Source organism: Callospermophilus lateralis, chromosome 9 (genome assembly GCF_048772815.1).
Source record: "Callospermophilus lateralis isolate mCalLat2 chromosome 9, mCalLat2.hap1, whole genome shotgun sequence".
Taxonomy (NCBI): Eukaryota; Metazoa; Chordata; class Mammalia; order Rodentia; family Sciuridae; genus Callospermophilus; species Callospermophilus lateralis.
The window spans coordinates 62,056,641-62,062,324 of record NC_135313.1 but is presented as its reverse complement, the minus strand read 5'-3'; positions in this window follow the sequence as shown (position 1 = coordinate 62,062,324).

Here is a 5,684-nt window from a genome sequence, read left to right as displayed (position 1 = left end):
AACAAGTGACTCCCTGGATCCTTTCCTGGGGACAGTTTGTGTAAGTAACTATGAATATACAAAATGTAATATTATCTGTAATTTATTTCTTACAAGAAATAACTCTAAGTATCTCAGAAGAATATGAACTAATAATGTTCAGTTCATTGATCTTATGTGATTGTTTGGATTATTTTTCTTTGATAATGATGCTCCTTTCAAATGCTACAGAATTTCCTTAGTGTTTTTGGATGAAATTAAAAACAAATACTTTAAAGAAGTCTTAAGGAAATATGAGGACTAAATATGTGTTCTCATCTGTCCAATATAGACAGGTAGTGGACACGGAAGGAGATTGCTAGTGTAGGGAAACTGGCTAGTGTTTAAACTGAACAGAAAAGTCAAGGTCATGTTTTATCATAGGAGAAGTGCTGGGTAAAGCAGGATATCTTTCCTGGCTCATGTTTTATTTTTACACCTTTATTCTTGGGTGGATTTTTTTTTTCCTATGTAAGAAAGATTTCCTTGAACTTTGCCTTTAGGAAACCTAAAATTTAAGTTGAACTTTACAGCTGTTCTACCAAGAGAGCCTGGGCTAAAGGTTACATTAACCCACCAGGGGCATTCAAACAATATACATAAAATGTTAAAGGAAAATTTGTGAAAATAAAGATGAAAACATCTGGTGCTTGGAAACAAATTGAGATGTGGACCCATGTGAGTAAAATAGTCACATTCTATTCACATGGAGGGCATATCTTTGGTGCACATGTGTGACACTCACACTCAGTTAATTTTTCTCATATCCTTTACAAGAAAAGTGTTGGTGCCACCCTGGGTGCCTGGAGCCTTTGGCTGTAATGTCTATGAAGGAAAATGTTGGGAGACCCAAGTGCCCAAAGCACAGATAGAAGTAACAGATTCTGTGGCCAGTCTCCTTGGATCTCTTGAAAGCAATTCCATTGCTGTATATTTGTAGGAGGAAAGGGAGTTTCAGAGCAGGCAGGGACACACACTTTCTGGAATCCTGTAGTTCTGATCCTTATTGCCTTTTAAAACTAAACCCTATTTCCACCTGCAGAATATTTTTAAGTCTGCAGAACCCTTCTATGAAATTAACAACAATCAAGGAACTTCTTATCTGCCAGAGGTTATTGCAGAATGGGAGGAAATGCAGACTGATGAGTGAACTAGAAGCTGAACTTCCTCCAATGTCGCAGTCCAGCCTCAGCAAAATAACCAGGGGGTGACGAACAACTTGTGTAGATCGATACAGCAGGAGTAGGAACCGTTTATTGTAGGACAGGAGCGGTATTTATACATTCCACACAGCTTATCTAATTAACATAAACTCAATACAGCAGTCAACCAATCAGGAATCTCAACACTTAATGGCTCACTGGCGTTACTTCACAAGCCACTCCCTCTTGCATTTTGCCAGGCGCCATGCAGACTTGTTTACAGACTCTAACACTCCAAAGGTATAGAATTTAAAAACCAACTTGGATGAGTCATGGGATATCTGTTTATTTGTTATGGTATCTTGAGTTTTTTAAAAAAATGCACCATAATCTCACTTTTTATTTCCTTATTTCTGAGAATGTAATTGATTTTTCTAAACTTGCACTTTTATGTTGTTGGATTTCAGAAATAATCACCAACCACTGCAAAATGGACTATTCAGTCTATTTTACTTAAAAAAAATGTTTTTAAACTTTTCCCTAACAATTTTAGTGTCAAAAGAATGAAAACATTTAGTTGAATTTGAAGTCACATAGGCCATTAAATGTTAATGGAAAGGAGTAGCTAACAGATATTGAGCTCTTTTTTTTTTTTTTCTTCATTTTTTACTGGAAGGCAGTTGAGAAATAGTTTATGGGAAGAAATTGTCATTAAATTTACTCGCTGTCCATGCCACAATATTTGTAAGTGATTTATCTTTCTTATAAATGACTAATTTATTTTTAAAAACATTTTCATTATTTGCGATGAGTGTGCATAATTGTTTACCTGACCTACAGGTCTTTGTAGAGATTCCTTTTGTACACATCTTTTTGTTTGTTTGTTTTCTAGCTTATGAAAAGTTGAAAACATGTTTAAATTTCATCAAATTAAAATGTGTACCTCTAGAGAGAGCTAATGCAATGGTCCATGATGTGTGATTTTATTATAAAGGCTAAGTCTTATATAAGCCATCAGATTGTTCTTAATCTTCCTTAACTTGAATCTGGACAGGCCTTTATAATTTCCAAGGGCCTTTTTGCATCTAATGTCAGTTTAGCTTTTAAAAAAAATGCTTTGAAGAAATGAACATGCAAAGGAGTTGGGGATCTGCCCAACTGGCACACTGAGTCAGTGGTAGAGCCTAGCCTGGATCTGTTTGTCCCTGGATCCTGATGCTACTTCTTGTCCCATGGCATGGGACATTTAGTGGTTGGAATCTTATAGGTTGAAGCTCAGTCTTTTCAAACTGATCAAGTCCTGGCAGATAGAGAAAGAGAATCCTAAAAAGCAAATTGTATCCTTGCCTGAGAAATGCCATTCACTTTGAAGTGTTTGCTGAGAAAAGTGATTTATAGCATTTGCTGCACAATGGAATTACCTAGGGAGTTTTTAAAAAGACTGTGCCACCAGAAATGTCGGCTTATTGCTCTGGGAGTAGCCTGGCCTTAGGACTTGTTAAAAGCTCCCGCAGTGATGGTCATGTGCTGCCAAGATGAAGAGCCCTACTGGGAGAGGGCATCGGTCATATTGTACGTGGGAATCAACCCAGGAGATGGTCCCCAGAGTTCTTTTCTCACAAAAGATTGATGACTGGAGGGTTTCAGCATTCCAGTTCTCTTACTGATTGTGTGCTCTTTGTTAAGAAAGTTTCTTTCCAATAAAGGGGGGATGTTCACCTAGGATTGCTGTATGGATCATGTAATAGTTTGGGGGTTCTCTGACAGCTGTTGCCACTGTTTAAGCATCCATCTCTTTATGAGTTTTATACAGTTAATAGTCTGCTCAATAAATGTTGACAAAAGTATCTGGGAGAAGTCAGCCTGGATAAGAGTATAGAATTGAAAAAGGAGCAAGTCACGGTCCTTTCTCTCAGAAGACTCTAGTGCAGTGAGAACAATGGTACATACACATAAATAATTTTCACGTAGTGTGTATTATCACACAGGTGGGGACAAAGTGAAGTGGGTTTCTAGGAACATGGGTGATATTTGTTTGGGGCTTAAAGGTGAAAGACTGCCTGGGAAGAGTTGATCCCCCCTGGAAGGGAAGCAGAGGGCCCCATGGAGGAGAAGGGAATGTACCTGGGCCCTGGGATAGTTTCAGGGAAGGGGGACCTTTAGGGTCTTTGGGAAGGTCTTGTGTTGAGGAGAGTTTTGACTTGGTTTTGTGAGCTCTTTTCATCTTTAAATGTTGTGAGGATCCCTGATGTTTGCTAGTGACCTGGAATAGAAAGAGAGAGGAGCCCACTAAAGGCCATCTGGTCATTATGACAAGGCCCAGTGCAGTAAGGTGATTTGTTCATGGATATTCCTGATAGCTTGCTCACCTGAAGACAAGCAAAGCAGGCGGGAGACAGGCAGACCTCTCTGCAGTGGTGCAGAGAACAAGAAGGTGGTCAGAGGCGTGGTCTCAAGTTCCAGTCCCTCCTATTCCTAGAGGAGGGCTTGGGAAAGTTCATGAGCTTCTCTGAGATTCTTTATTCAGAAAATAGCAACAAGAGAGAATTTGTTGTGGTAGTCAATGAGAGAAGGCAGCTAAGCTTACTCACGTTCTCTAAATGTTGAATCAATTCCAGATTGGAGAACGCTCTCAGCAAAAGGTGGTGGATGTGTGAGCACAGGTTCTAGTTTTGAACTATGAAGAACAGAAAGCAAGAGAGGTCTCCAGAATTAGGCTTCAGAAAACAGGGCTGAGGAACTAGAGACTCAATGAAGTAGAAAAGTTGGGTGGAGTCCAGATGGGCCACAGGCAAAAGCAAAGCAGGTATGGGGTTGAAAAGTGGGGTTTCCAAGGTCATAGTGTCAGTCAGCATTGAACCACTGATCCTTGTGTCATTATTCCACATCTTGATATTTTATATTATCAACTGACGAGCTACTGTAATTTATAAAAATACCTCTCTTCTTAAAGGAAATTGTACTTGTGATAGTTCCTTCTCAACTTGTAGAGTTATTCTGGGGTGTATCTGATACAATCAATAGAGCTTAAATTACTTTTGGTTGAATGGCTTCTGAGAAGATTGCATGGATGGTGGACATGAGAGAATTTGTGTTCCATCCCTTGAGTATGAATGAACTAGGTGGTGTGCTGGGATGGGTGCAGCAGCTGGGATGGGTAAAAAGTGAGAAAGCAAGTGCAACGGTTCTGTGGCTGTGACCTTTAAAAATATTGTTGAGAGAACAGCCAGAGGTGCTAGAGCATCAGTGCTGATGCTGGTCCTATTGGCGTCCTCATTCAGTTCCCTGGAGGGCAGTGGTCTGTCTAGCGTTGTGGGAACAAGTCAATAGCACAGTCAGTTTTGTTTAATTTCTACAGCTTCTAAGTTTGCATCTTAAATACTTCAAGGTAAATGAGGAGTGTTGATAACAAGATCTCTTCCTCCACCTAGGAGTAGATCTGCACTCTGGCTGATGACCTAATTTCCCTAACTCTCTGTGTGGTCTTCAAGTAGTAGTACCCACTCTGTGCCATTTTGGCCTTGGCACGAGACTGCATTTCCCATTCAATATGTTGGTGCTCAGAAGCCCTGTAGCAGTCCCTCTATTATAGAAGCAACTGAAGAGTGCTCAGGAGGACCCATTCTAGAAGGATTCATGGAGTAACATAAGATGCCCCCACAGCCTACTCCAGTAAGTCTGAGCTAGACCTCTGATTCCACTTGAAGGAAGTTTTTGGAACAACACTCATGTGTATAGTGAACACATTGTGATCTTAAAGGGCAAAAACAGTAGGTTGGAAGTAAGATCTCTGAGTTCTAGTTCTAACTAGAATTAACTGGCTTCATGTGAGAACCTGGGACAGTCCCTCAACCCATGTGATCTGCAGTGTCCTTGTCTGCAAATAACACTCAGGCCTCTACTGCCAAAACAAATGTTTCATAGAGATTATTTTTCCATCACTTGCATTTTGGATTATGTACTTCAAATATTTCCTATTATTACAGATAATCCAATATTGACTACAAATTGTTCTAGAAAGATGGATATTGAAAATGTTTGGGCCATTATATCCTCCAATATTTTTATTTTGTTGCGTAAAAGTAATGACATCAGGGTTATGTTAAGTATTCTGCCTATCTTTCTTATCCTTTAAATACCTTGGAATCCTTCCTTAACTTATTTCTATTGTATCAGTGAAGTTTGGGGAGGGACAGATAGCCTTGGTAACAATCCTTGGTGGTCCAGAGTGAGTGCTGTGTGCTTGCAGCAGGATGATAGACCTTCTTTCCAAGACAGATTCTGTACATTGAGGGATATATTTCCTGTCATTTCTTTATCTCTGGGAATGAAATCGTTTTGGAATGTTAGTGATTTGGATATATAATCACCTATAGTATTTTAATGTCTTGGGGATCCTTAATTCAAATTCTGTCAGTAGTAAGGTCAGCTCAACCAGAAGAAAAGGTAAAACTAGAAAGACTATCTTAACAATAGGGCTAATATTTATGTGACCCATAGTTTGAATAGGTAAGCACATCCCCT